This window comes from Rana temporaria, chromosome 4 (assembly GCF_905171775.1).
Source record: "Rana temporaria chromosome 4, aRanTem1.1, whole genome shotgun sequence".
NCBI classification, from domain to species: domain Eukaryota; kingdom Metazoa; phylum Chordata; class Amphibia; order Anura; family Ranidae; genus Rana; species Rana temporaria.
Genome location: NC_053492.1, coordinates 238,124,487 through 238,138,196, shown reverse-complemented (window position 1 = coordinate 238,138,196; position 13,710 = coordinate 238,124,487).

Genomic DNA, 13,710 nt, shown 5'->3' with positions numbered 1-13,710 from the left:
GTGGCATCCAGTTTGGCTGTGGTGAGAAGGTAGGTGAGTGGATTATTATTGTTCTTTATTATGAACTCTGCCCCGTAGAGGTAGTATCCAATTTGTCCACCACAGCCCACTTCAAGGCCAGGAACTCAAGTTTATACGTGGGGTAGTTCCTTTCAGCTGGGGTCAAACTCCGACTCACATAGGCAACAGGGCGTAGGTGACTGTCATGTTCCTGATACAATACCCCCCAGCCCATCTCGACTGCCATCGACATGTAGTTCATAGGACTTGGTAGTATCTGCATAGGCCAGTACTGGGGCGGTTGTCAGGCTCCATTTCAGCTGCTTAAAGGCCTCTTCACACTGGATATTCCACAGACACGATGTGACCCAGGTAGTGGACCAATGGCTGATAAAACTGTCACTTTTCTATGGAGAGCTTTAAACCTTTGTCGTGGAGTCTCTTCAGGACTTTTTCCAGCCAATTCCTCATGTTCTTCCAAAGTCCTACCAAACACTATGATGTCATCCAGGTACACCAACACCTCGATCAGGTTTATGTCACCTACTGTCTTCTCCATCAGCCTTTGGAAGGTGGTCAAGGCCCCAGATAAGCCTTGAGGCATGCAATCAAATTTAAAGAAACCCACTGGGGTAATAAAGGCAGTTCTCTTTATCCTCGGGAGGCACAGGAATTTGGTAATACCCACACTTCAGGTCCAGTACACTGAACTACTTGGCCCCTGACAGCCTCTGCAAAGCATCTTCTATCTAAGGGGGGGGGGGGGGGGGGGGTGTACTGATCAGGTATAGTACTTCTGTTCAGCGTTCTGTAGTCAATACACAGCCTCAGTGACCTGTTCTTCTTCCGTACCACCACTATCAGAGAAGCGTATGGACTCCTGGACTCTCTGATGATCCCTGACCTTTTTAGTTCTGCCAATTGTTCCCGTAGATCTTCCAAGTCCCCTAAAGGTACCCGTCGGACCCTCTCCCTAAACGGCTTGTCCTCTTGTAGGCAAATCTTCTGTGTGGCACTCTTTGCACACCCCACATCGAATTCACTCTTGGAGAATGCGGCCTGCCATCTGTGAAGCTGGGTTTTAACTCTTTCTCTCCATTCTGGAGGGAGAGTAGTGTCCTTCGGGTAGAACTCCTCCACGCAGATCTTATTCTGTTCTTTCCTCATCAAATCAGACGGTGCTACTGGTGTGGCTGTGCTCACTTGACCTAACAACATTCGGGCCGGTATTTTCACAGGTGAGGTGGTCATGTAGCAAACACTCACCGAGACCTTCCCATGATTCCTCTGCAAGGCCTTCAGTGGAACCATTTCAGGAATCATCTCCATTCCCTTGTCTTCCTTCTGTCTGACAGCTGCAATAGACAGAGTCCCACACAAGATATAGCTTAACCAGTGGTAAGATGTTTACTTGGCATAAGTGTAGCACTACCCCCGAAGGAGCTGCTGGTTTGTTTTGGGTATCTGTACTTTGGCTATCAACCCCTCAAACTGGCTCGAACCCTCCCTTGGCACAACTGGAATCAGTGAGAATCGTGGACCCCAATAGATGTTGAAGGGCACAATGTCCTATCACACCACAATAAATTATGTAAACAAATGGTTACCTTGAGTTGTATTGATCCCGCAGGATGACAGATGGACTGCACACAAATTCAGCTTAATGAATGAATGACTTGTATAGCGCAACGCATGCGAACTGAATCGCCTCTGGGCGCTTTTTCCAGCCAGCTTAACCAATGTAACTCTTTACTTGGTAAGATAAAAGCAAAAGGAACAAGGGTAAAACAGTAGTAGATTTCTCGCAGAGCCCTGCGAGAGTCAGAATCAGTGATAATGGATAAATACAAATTAAATTATGATAGCTATGCAGACCTGTGTAAGCACCCAGCAAAGGGATTCCCTCAGTAAGATATCCACACTGAAGTACCTCCTCGCCAAGCCTCACCCAGCTCTCTTTAATAACAGTGCTACACAGTCTAATGGAACAACTACCCAGTTAAAGAGTATGAAACCAGATATCAAACAGTTTACTATAACTAAACAGGCAGTATTTGGATAATACACCTAACTAATGTGGTTCGGTTGATCAGACCAAATCTCAATACGAATTATCCCAAAGTCCGTGCACTTATGCGTTGGCATGCGTTGGCCCGCAAAGGGGCAATTTGTAATCCAGAAAGGGAACAAATAACTGGTGGAAGATGCCTGAACAGTTAAAACACAGTGGTGAGTGTAAACAATCCACCCTCCTGCAGCACAGTCAGTAGGTTTAGGCAGGTGCCCGTTTCACCCAACAAGATTAGGCCTTGTCCTCCTGAAACACTCCGCTTCACAGTCTTTCAGGATGACAGTCTTCAGTTCTCTCACAAGTCACCGTTGTGCTGGGACACCGTCCGATCGCTCCGTCAGGGATGCTCCCTCTGTCGCTGGATGGTGATCCACTCGGGTCTGGGTAGGCCTCAGGCTTCGGCCTACACTCTAGGAGACAAGCCTCACACAGGCCTTCTTCTTGCTTGGAGAGGCGGTCCAGAGAGAGAGAGCCAAGGATGTCCTCCTCCTTAAATTACCTCCCCCAGCAGTCTGTGCGGGGAACAAAGCATTCTGGGGTTGGACAGTTGCTCTCTGGGCATTGTAGTCTGTAACTAAACCAGGGCAATGTAGTCTCTTTCTCCCTGTACTCAATTTCCCAACATTTCTTGTTGTAACAATGCAAAGTAAATAGAAGGTGGCTATATCACAACTTGACCATTGGAGGGAGCCGAGATCCTTCTTGATCAGCAGATGATAGTCTTTAGATCACATAAAATATGATGCCCCACTACATAAGAATAAAACCATGGTTACACAGATAACATTGACTACACACAGCTCCCTGTAAAAGTCGATGGGCCACAACTGGTTTAGGATTTCTGATTTCTATCAGACCCAAATAACTTGACCTGGGGTCAGACCTGAGTGAGTGTAAGGTGGAGGAATCTCCCAATGCAATAACATCAGCACTGGGACACCTCTCCACCAAGTCCCACACAACTCACCCAAACAGCAAAACAACGAAGAAATATAGTTATATCAAACCCATAAATTCACAACTGTATGACTCCCTCTAGAAAACAGTTCAACTTGTTGCGTGTCCGGTCGTAGCACTTCTGAGAATAGAAAAAAACGTGACTGTTCCTTTAAGTGTCAGTTAATCTTCGGCTAGCTCCATTGGTGCACTTATCTATTTGTATTCCATTAAACAGGGTGAAGAGAAAGAATAATCACTTGATGCATACAGTGTAGTGGTAGAATAAACGCTAGTTCTCCCAAGTCGTTGTATCACTCCCGGGGGCAATGTGTCCCTACTTGCGGCGCTGCAGACGCCAGCAAGTACAAGTGGAACTATAGAAACCACGCTCCTGCGACCCAGTTAACTATGCTGGTTGGCAAGTGCCCTCTCACCAAAGGAGGCCTCGCTGGTTTCCTCAGTCTGAAACCTCCCTCCAGTTTTTAGTCTCTCTGCAACATGAGGTCCCTGGTCCTCAGCGCGGCCGCTCACTGGGTACCGGTGGATGGGTGACCCCGGATGCTGTGAAGTGTAGACCGGTCCCTCTCGGGCTAGGTGATCCGCTCTCTCTAACTTTGGGCCCAGGCTTCCTCGGCCTGGGCGCACTCACAGCAGGCCTCTTGCCTGTTGAAAGATGGCATCCCGAGAGAGCGGGCTGAGGCCTCGCTGGTCTTAAATAAGTTATAGCAGTGACATAGTATGAAAGGAAAACACAGAACAGTCAATCAGTTCAACAAGGAGCATGCTGATAGGAGGATACAGCAGAGTAATAGATAACCTGAGCCATCATTGTGCTTTTTCTACTTTCACTGGCCATTCAGGGGGGAGGGGTCGCAGACAGCCTGGGCTCAGAGGAAGTGAGTTAAATAATGATGGATATCAGTCTGATGCTCTCATATAGCAGAAAATAAATACTGCCAGGGAGAGCTCTGGTTTCAAAGTGAGTACTGTAGCAAAAGTACACAGGTCAACAGTGTGTAACATAGTAAGCCTACTATGTGTAGAGGTTGAGGTGTATGTTAAATAACAAAAAGCTCCCACAGAGGCACCATCCCCTAAGAATATGCGACTATGTTTCAAGAAGAAGGTTGAACAGGGTGGGACTTTGTGTGTGTCTCAGAGGAGTAAATAAATATATAAATACTAGAATTATAGAAAAATAAACAACTTTTATTTTTTCTGCCATAGGGCAGTAATACAAAAAAATCAAAGCATGAGATAAAACCAAGTTACAGTTTAGAGCAGGGGTGTCAAACTCTATTTCATCGGGGGCCGCATTAGCATTATGATTTCCCTGAAAAGGGCCGGTTGTATCTGTAAGATTAGATGTCCAGCGCATCCCCTCCCCTTACATTAGATGTCAAGAGCCACCCCACCATCATAAATTCAGTCCCCCCACTCTCCCTTACATCACAGTGCACCCCTTTTCCTTATGCTGCTGCTGGAAAGAAGCTGGATGCATTGCTTAAAAGCAGAAAGTGAGGGTCCGAAAGGAGGACCAGAGGAGGGCTGGAGGTGCGAGGGCCACAGGAAATGGCCTGGAGGGCTGGATTCGGCCCGCGGGCCTTGTGTTTGACACCTGTGGTTTAGAGGTTTCAAATTCAGGGTGTGCGATTTCCAAGCATAGAAGATAGTAGGGCCCTATGCTTGGGAATCGCACACCCTGAATTTGAAAGCTCTAAACTGTAACTTGGTTTTATCTCATGCTTTGATTTTTTTGTATTACTGCCCTATGGCAGAAAAAATAAAAGTTGTTTATTTTTCTATAATTCTAGTATTTATATATTTATTTACTCCTCTGAGGCACACACAAAGTCCCACCCCATTCAACCGTCTTCTTGAAACATAGTCGCATAGTAAGCCTACTAAAAGCAATATACACTTAGTAATAATTCATTGAAAAATTTGCTGCAACATAGCTTTAATGCACCAAAATTGTATGTGATCTTTTAGAGAGAAAAAAATCTTGCTTGCAAAATTTTTTTTTTAGATTGTGGATAAGTTCCACTTTAACTGAATAAGCTGAAGCTAGTGACTGATTGGTTACTGTGCCCTGTTGCTCCAGATTCTGTCTGCTCCAGGAAGGCTTGTTTTTTATTTTCTAAATAGGTTCCTTTAACCACTTGAGACCCGCGCTGTGGACGAAAGTGCCGGGTGGACGTCCCTGGACGTCCTGTTGTTTACATTCCCCGTGCGCGCGGCTGGGAAGCCGATGCGCATGCCTGGCGGTCGCGATGTCCGCCAGGTACCCGTGATCGGCGGTGACAGCAGGGACATGGAGCTCTGTGTGTAAACACAGAGCTCCACGTCCTGTCAGGGAGAGAGGAGACCGATGCTGTGTCCCTTGTACATAGGGACACAGCATCGGTCACCTCTCCCAGTCAGTCCCCCTCCACACACAGTTAGAACACACCCAGTGAATACATTTAACCCCTTCCTCGCCCCCTAGTGTTAACCCCTTCCCTGCCAGTCACATTTATACAGTAATTAGTGCATTTTTATAGCACTGATCGCTGTATAAATGTGAATGGTCCCAAAATTGTGTCAAAAGTGTCCGAAATGTCCACCGCAATATTGCAAGCCTGACAAAAAAATCGCCGCCATTACTAGTAAAAAAAAAAAAAAAAATTATAAATCTATCCCCTATTTTGTAGGCGCTATAACTTTTGCGCAAACCAATCAATATACGCTTATTGCGATTTTTTTTAACAAAAATATGTAGAAGAATATGTTTTGGCCTAAACCGAGGAATTTTTTTTTTTAAATTGGGATATTATTATAACAAAAAGTAAAAAAAAAAATTTTTTTTTTCAAAATGTTTTGTCTTTTTTTGTATATCGCGCAAAAAATAAAAACCGCAGAGGTGATCAAATACCACCAAAAGAAAGCTCTATTTGTGGGGAAAAAAAACAATACCTTTTCACTTACCTTTTCCTTCGATTTCCCTTCTAAATGTTTCTTTGTTTTCTTTGTCTGAATTTCTCACTTCCTGTTCCTCCCCAGTAAGCTGTTCTGGCTGACTAACCACCAGCCAGAACGGCTCGGATGAGGGTGTCAAGTTTACTGAGGAGAAACAGGAAGTGAGAAATTCAGACAAAGAAAAAAAAACATTTAGAAGGGAAATCGAAGGAAAAGGTAAGTGAACCAACAATGCACTAGCTTAAAGGAACCAATTTGGAAAATAAAAAACGAACCTTTACTAAATTCCCCACTGTGTGAATAATATCATAGGATGCTATACCCATATTTAACCAGAAGAGGGCACACAGCCACACCACATGTTATATCACTAATCGTAAATCTTCTTTATGACATTTACAAGGCAGTGCTGATCGGAATAAATAAGAAAGGTTCTGGGGGAAATCGTAAACTTTGAGAAGCTGAAGTTGTTCTGGACCTAGCAGATATTTTTTTAGCATGCAGTAAGAAGTTGTTTACAACAAGTTTTTATTTTTATTTTATTTAGATAGCTGATAGCAGAGCAGTATGCAAAGATTAGGGAATAGGGCATTCATAAATTCGGTCTGATTCTTGCCCCCTAATGGTGGGATCAGTCCTGGCTTAGATCAGTCTTGGCATAGATCAGTCCGGGCATAGATCAGTCTTGGCATAGATCAGTCCTGGCATAGATCAGTCCTGGCTTAGATCAGTCTTGGCATAGATCAGTCCTGGCATAGATCAGTCCTGGCATAGATCATTGTGAATGTCAGTAAAATCCACACACAAGTAGGTGACACATGCAGAGGTGACAAAGCTGTCAGTGGTGTGCTGAGTGTACACATGGCTGGCTGTCATTCTGCACACCTCCAATGTCAGACACGTGCTGGGGGCAGATGGCTACAGCCTTCATCTGCCCCTTTTGTTCCTTTTGCTGCAACATGCCACAATTGGATTTTTTGTCAGCCTAAGGTCATACTGTATGACACTGGATACAGACATCATACCAGCCATGGATCTGTATGATTGTGTGCTTTGAACCAAATCATACCTAATCTCTCTTTCCAAGTTTTTCTTCTTTTTGATCTGATATATAGTAGTAATATATATTTGTTTCAGAAATTGCCCCCCCTCCCTGAAAAGCAATCCTGAGCTGATCACTTTTCAGAGGTGGTTGCATGAAAGTGTGCCGCCTCCTGAATGCCTGTTTTTTTTTATTTTTATATATATTCAAAGGGGGATTAACTGTAACATTAAAATACTGTGCTTCAACCTTGTGGCAAGTGTTTGACATGCAATTGTGGCATGTACCCATTGACTTCAATGGGCATGTTTGGCGAGCGGTACCACATGCTATGTTAAAGCAGAAGCAGCAGCAACGAGAAACGACATGAGTGAGCGCCATGTTGATTCGGAGATAGGGGGTAAAAACGGGGTTCACCCACCTATTTTTTACTACCCCATTGGCATCTGTATGATCTTAGCCTATAAATGCACTATTAAACCATATGTGAAGGTAATACATGAAAAGAACTGATTCTATTGAAATAAAAATTAATCTTCATTAAACAATTATAATTGACTGACTGTATTTTCTTATTTGTGTTTTCTAATTAATTAAACCTGTTTACAGTCTGATCCTATTTGAGGTGACAGGTACTATTAATGTTCTGGTTGTATAAGCCTAAGCATGTTGACTGGATATAAATAAATACAAATATATATAAATAAATAAATTATAAAAAAAAATTATATATATATTGTAAACGTTGGACATTTTTGTCCTTTTCCTAAATCAACCTTTGTAGTTTAATATTTGATATTTATTTATTGTAATAAAAACTATTGTTTAGTAAAAATATATTTAGCAACTTATTTGTATTTTTTAACTTTTTAATTCCACAGCCCCCCTTTTCTGCAGATTTGTTCCGGGGGGGGGGGGGGATGTAACTAATACATATACAAGAGAAGACCTCTATTTAAAAAAAAACGATTTTAGGTGGGTATACAAGCATCAAAGGAAAAGAAACACAGCGTCTCTACTGCTAAACCGTTTAATAAGTCAAAAGTGAAACTACTGGGATAACGTTAAAGGGTTAACAAGGATGACTGATATCCCTTACCAATCCCTGCCTGAAGCTGCTGTACTCTACCGTGGAGAACTGGACAGAGGCATGACAGCTGTATTCAGACTACAGGACTACAGGCACATGATGTGTAAGCACAGCGTCCTGTATCTCCTTTATCAGAAGAAGAAATGAAAACTGATTATGAGTACCGTATTTATCGGCGTATACCGCGCACTTTTTCCCCCTGAAAATCAGGGCAAAATCGTGGGTGCGCGATATACGTCGATACCCGCTTTCCCGCGCCGAGTTTGAATACTGCGCCGGCATATACCGAGCGCAGTACACTCGTGTATAGTCGGGCAGGCTCGGCTCCTCTCGCGCTCACGTCCTGGACGTACAGGACGTGAGCACGAGAGTAGCCGAGCCTGCCCGACTATACACGAGTGTACTGCGCTCGGTATATGCCGGCGCAGTATTCAAACTCGGCGCGGGGATCGAGTGGGGAGGACGCCGCAGAAGGACGCCGGACTCGAAAAAAGAGGACACCCGAAGCCGCAGACGGACGCCGGACCCGACGAGGCCGCCGATGGACGCCGCGCAAGACACCAGGGCCCAGATTCACATATAATTACGTTGCTCCTGGGCAGCGTAACGTATGTGATTTACGTTACACCGCCGCAGGTTTACAGCGTTAGTGCCTGATTCTCAGAACACTTACCTGTAAACTTGCGGCGGTGTATCGTAAAAGCGCTCGGCGCAAGCCTGCCCAATTCAAATGGGGCTGGCACCATTTAAATTAGGCGCGTTCCCCTGCCGAGCGTACTGCGCATGCTCCGTCGGGTAAATTACCCGACATGCATTGCGCTAAATGACGTTGCACCGGCGTCATTTGCTTAGACGTTAACGTAAATGGCGTCCAGCGCCATTCACGGACGTCTTACGCAAACGACGTAGATTTTTTAAATTTCGATGCGGGAATGACGGCCATACTTAATATTGGCTGCGCCTCATAGACCCAGGGGCAACTTTACGCGTTGCGAAGGCTACGGAAACGTCGTAAATTCTCTGCGTCGAGCTCGCGTACGTTCGGGAATTGTCGTCATTTGCTAATTTACATAAGCGAGGGGAAAAACGACGTCGGCGACACCTAGCGGCGGGAAAAAAAATTGCATTTAAGATTTGACAGCGTAAGAGCCTTACGCCTGTCAGATCTAATGGGTATCTATGCATAACTGATTCTAAGAATCAGTCGCATAGATACCCGGGGCCAGATTAGGACTTACGACGGCGCAAATGGTGTTGCGCCGTCGTAACGCCTTTGAGAATCTGGGCCCAAAACTGTAAGTACTAAAATCTTTTTTTACAGGAATGTCGGGTCCACTTTAGGGGTGCGCGCTATACGCGGGAGCAATACCCCGATAAATACGTAAGTGAGTGAGTGAGTAAATTGTATAGCGCTACAAATGCAAACTAAATCACCTCAAGGCGATAATAATAGGGCCAAGTTGCTTAGCGTGGTTAGTTACAAACAGGAACGGGCTGTTTCCTGAGAGAAGTGGAAGGGTAGTCAGGTATTTGATGACTGTAGAAATGAAAGCGGTAGTAAAGACCACTTAGTTATTTTTACCCATGGTAAGCCTATAATAAGACTTACCTGCAGGTAAAATGAATATCTCGGAAACGTGCATCATTTAAGAGATATTCACCCTGGATGCAGCCAGTTACGTCACCGGCACATGCCCTCTGAAGGTTGGGAATACCTTGCCCGACCTTCAGAGCTTCCTGCCGGAACCAAGGGCTCCCGCACGCATGGACAGGAGTGATGTCATCGCGGCTCCAGCCAATCACAGACCCGGAAGATGGGGGAACCTGTCAGCCCTCTCAGCGATGACAGCACAGTGCTGGAGGGCTTTGTTACAAGGAAAGTATTTCTTAATGTGCTAGTATGCAATGTATACTAGCACATTATGCAATTGCCTTACAGGTGTTTTTTTTTTTAGACAGCCATGGTTTACAACTGCTTTAACTTAGACATTCCTTAGAGGCTAAATGAATTAGTAGCCGAATTTCATTTATGCTTATTGCTTAACATTATACTTTAAAGCAAACCTTCACTCTCCTGTTACACATTACATAACCCTAGCCCTCCCATCTCCCCTGTACGAATTTGGATTTTTATTTTTATTTTGGAGGGTGGGGAGGAGGGCAAGTTGCTTTTTCAACAAGTACATGCAGATGCAACTAACACCTCTTTATTTGACCTATGCACCTTACTGTAAAGGCTAGTTATAGATTGGGGTGGTTGCCTTCATATGCACAGCTTATTGACTGAATTGTGCATAGGGACACATTGCATGCTTTCATCTGCCCATAGGCATGCACTCAGGGTGTGCTGGGTGTTCCTGCACACACCCTAATCACCCTGTGAGGTGCAGATCCCCCCTGTTTCCTGGTGTCCCCTGTGTTTCCCCTGCAGTGCTGGCAGCTTCTCTCTTCCACTGGCTGCTGCAGGATGAATGTTTCAGGATGTATGAATAAATGAACAGAGTGAATGATCTGTACCGATCGCTCTTGTGTTCATTCTTAACCGAAGCATAGCAAACTATGTTTACTATGCTTCCGTTTGTGAATAAACAGGAAGCCACTCAGCAAAGAGCACTTCCTATTTGTTCCCTGTTCAGTGCAGCTGAGGCTGAGAACATGTTCTCTATTTTCTCGTTGTTCTATAGGAGAAGGCGGCCCGCCGAGCTCCTCGGCGGCTTCATCCCAGAACTCGACGAGGAACTCGACGTGTTTGGCACGTCGAGTTCCTCGGCCGTGTGTACGGGGCCTCAGGTGCACTTCTCTGCACCTGTGGATTAGTTTAAAAGCAGTCCAGTAACCACTGCAGATCATATATGCCCATATATACACTGTGGGCCAGATTCACAAAGAAGTTACGCTGGCGTATCTATTGAAACGCCGCGTAACTTCTAGGTTGCTCCGGCGTATCTTTGTTTTGTATCCACAAAACAAGATACGCCTGAAGCTGGGCTAGATCCGACTGACATACGTCTTAGTACGCCGTCTGATCTAAGGTGCATATTTACGCTGCCCGCTAGGTGGCGCTTTCGTCGATTTCCGCGTTGAGTATGCAAATTAGCTAGATACGCCAATCCACAAACGTACGTCCGCCCGGCGCATTTTTTTGCGTCGTTTACGTAAGGCTTTTTTCGGCGTATTGTTACCCCTGCTCTATGAGGCGTACGCAATGTTAAGTATGGACGTCGGGCCACGTCGTTTGCGTAAATCGTTCGCGAATAGGGCTTTGCGTAAATTACGTTTACGTCGTCTAGGCATTGAGCGGGCGTAATTTAATTTGAAAATTCGACGTGATACTGAGCATGCGCGCGCATGCGCCGTATGAAAAAAGCGTCAGTTACGTGGGGTTAAGCTTATTTTACATAAAACACGCCCTTTGAATTCTACGCCCTTACGCCGGGAGATTTATGCTACGCCGCCGTAACTTTAGAGGCAAGTGCTTTGTGAATACAGCACTTGCCTCTCAAAGTAGCGGCGGCGTAGCGTAAAAATTATACGCTCTGTGATTTTAGTAATAAACTTACCCAGAGCTTTTTTTCTCAGAAAATAGGTGCAGGAACTCAACCACGACCCCGTTCAAATTCCAAAAACAGTAGAAGGGTCTTAAAGGGGCATTAAATACCAGAATTGCATTACATACAGAGTGCAGAGTTTAGGGGGTTACACACAGAGTGCAGAGCTGTCACTTGTAAACACAGAAACCAGACTTTTGTGTTTACAAGTGATTGTGGTGAGCAGGCACCAAAGGGTCTGAGCCAGAGGTGGTGGAACTGAGTTCCCCCAAGTTCCCCCAGAATAAAAGCCCTGAACTTACCTTTAATAACAGTACTTTATTCTATTTTATTCCATCCCAGAGCAGGAGGCCGCAGGCCACATCCTGGGCCACTGGTTGGGCACCCCTGGTTTAGACCCTTGATATTTCACCAAAGCCCCCCCAATGGAGCTCCTAAATAAAAAAAAAATTATATTTAAAATTAAATTAAAACTACTGACACGGTCCACTGCCCTACTGACACCAATCTCTGCTCTCCTGACACCGCCCACAGATCTGCTGATATACACACGTGGGTGTTTGTACTCTGATGCAATAGGCTGCGCACACCAATACATCTGCCATTGTGCTTTTGCTGCGCATCCAATGTGTCCCTGCGCCTTTAACCACTTCAATACTAAACACTTTTATTCAGTCACGCTTTGAATGACATGTGTGCCGTCATGCAACACTGTTCCCAAATTATTTTTTTAGCACTTTTTTGAGAAAGAGAGAGCTTTTTTTTGGTGGTATTTAATCAACACTTGTTGTTATTTTCTTATATATAAACAACAAAATGCCCACAATTTTGGGAGAAAAAAAAAGAATTTTAGTCTGAGTTTCTGTTATAACATTTTGTTAAAGCGGGAGTTCACCCATAATTTTTTTTTTTACCCTTAGGCCCCGTACTCACGACCAAACATGTCTGCTGAAACTGGTCCGCGGACCAGTTTCAGCGGACATGTTCGTTCGTGTGTAGGCAGTAACGTACAGGATTCCAGCAAACAATCGTCGGCCAGACCGTTTTCCAACGAACAACTGTTTCCTGGTCTTGCTTTAAAACAGTCTGCTGGAATCGTGTCCGTCAGACATGTTCGGTCGTCTGTACACAAAAGCAGCGTACAAAAACCCCGCGCATGCTCAGTCCAAATGAGGAGACGGGAGCGCTCGTTCAGGTAAAACTCGCGTTTGTTTGGGATATGGCACATTCGTCATTAGAAACCTTTTCTTCTAGCAAGAGAACAATGTCTTAAAAAGGCGCACTAAACCACATTTTCTTGCCTCGTTTTATTAATTCTTCTCTTGCTAGAATAACCCCGTTCTCTTGCTGATGCAATTTCAATAGAGTTGTCCCATACTGAAATGTCACATTTCTTGCTTGTGATGTAATCCTTTAATAATGTTTTCTATGCCAGACGTGTGTTTTGGTTGGTGGTCCTCCATAATTTATAGTAGTCATTTTTGTAAAGGAATGTGCATATTTTTTTTTTTTTTTTGTTGTTTCTAGTTATGTCACCATTTAAAATATTTTTTTTTTACATGTTTTTTTTATTTTTTTTTTTTAATTTATTTTTTTTGTGTTTCATTAGAGAATATTAAACCATGTTGGCACACCAAATGTCCCCCCCCCCCCCAAGGAGTGTGTCCTTTGTAAATTACCCATTGTATATTTATTAAAGGTTTGCTGCCTAATAATCCCCACAGTATAACAAACAATAGACATGTTTTCAAATGAAAGCAAAAAGCCTTTTATTCAGGCAAATGTCATCACAAAAAATAAAAAGAACGGCAGCACTAGAATAGATAGCAAACTATATGCAAACTTGCATTTCCAACATGGTGAAGGATAAACTTCCAAGCCTCAGGAGCCAAACACAAAAATATGAAGCAGCAGCACACAAACAAAGGAACCCAAACTGTGGTAGTACAAACAAGATGTCCTTTATGTGGAAGGAAATGGAAGGCAGAAAATCAACGTTTCCTCCTCTTTCCAGCCTTCCCTCCAGGCAGCCTTCCAGCGGATCTAACACGGGGTCTTGCAG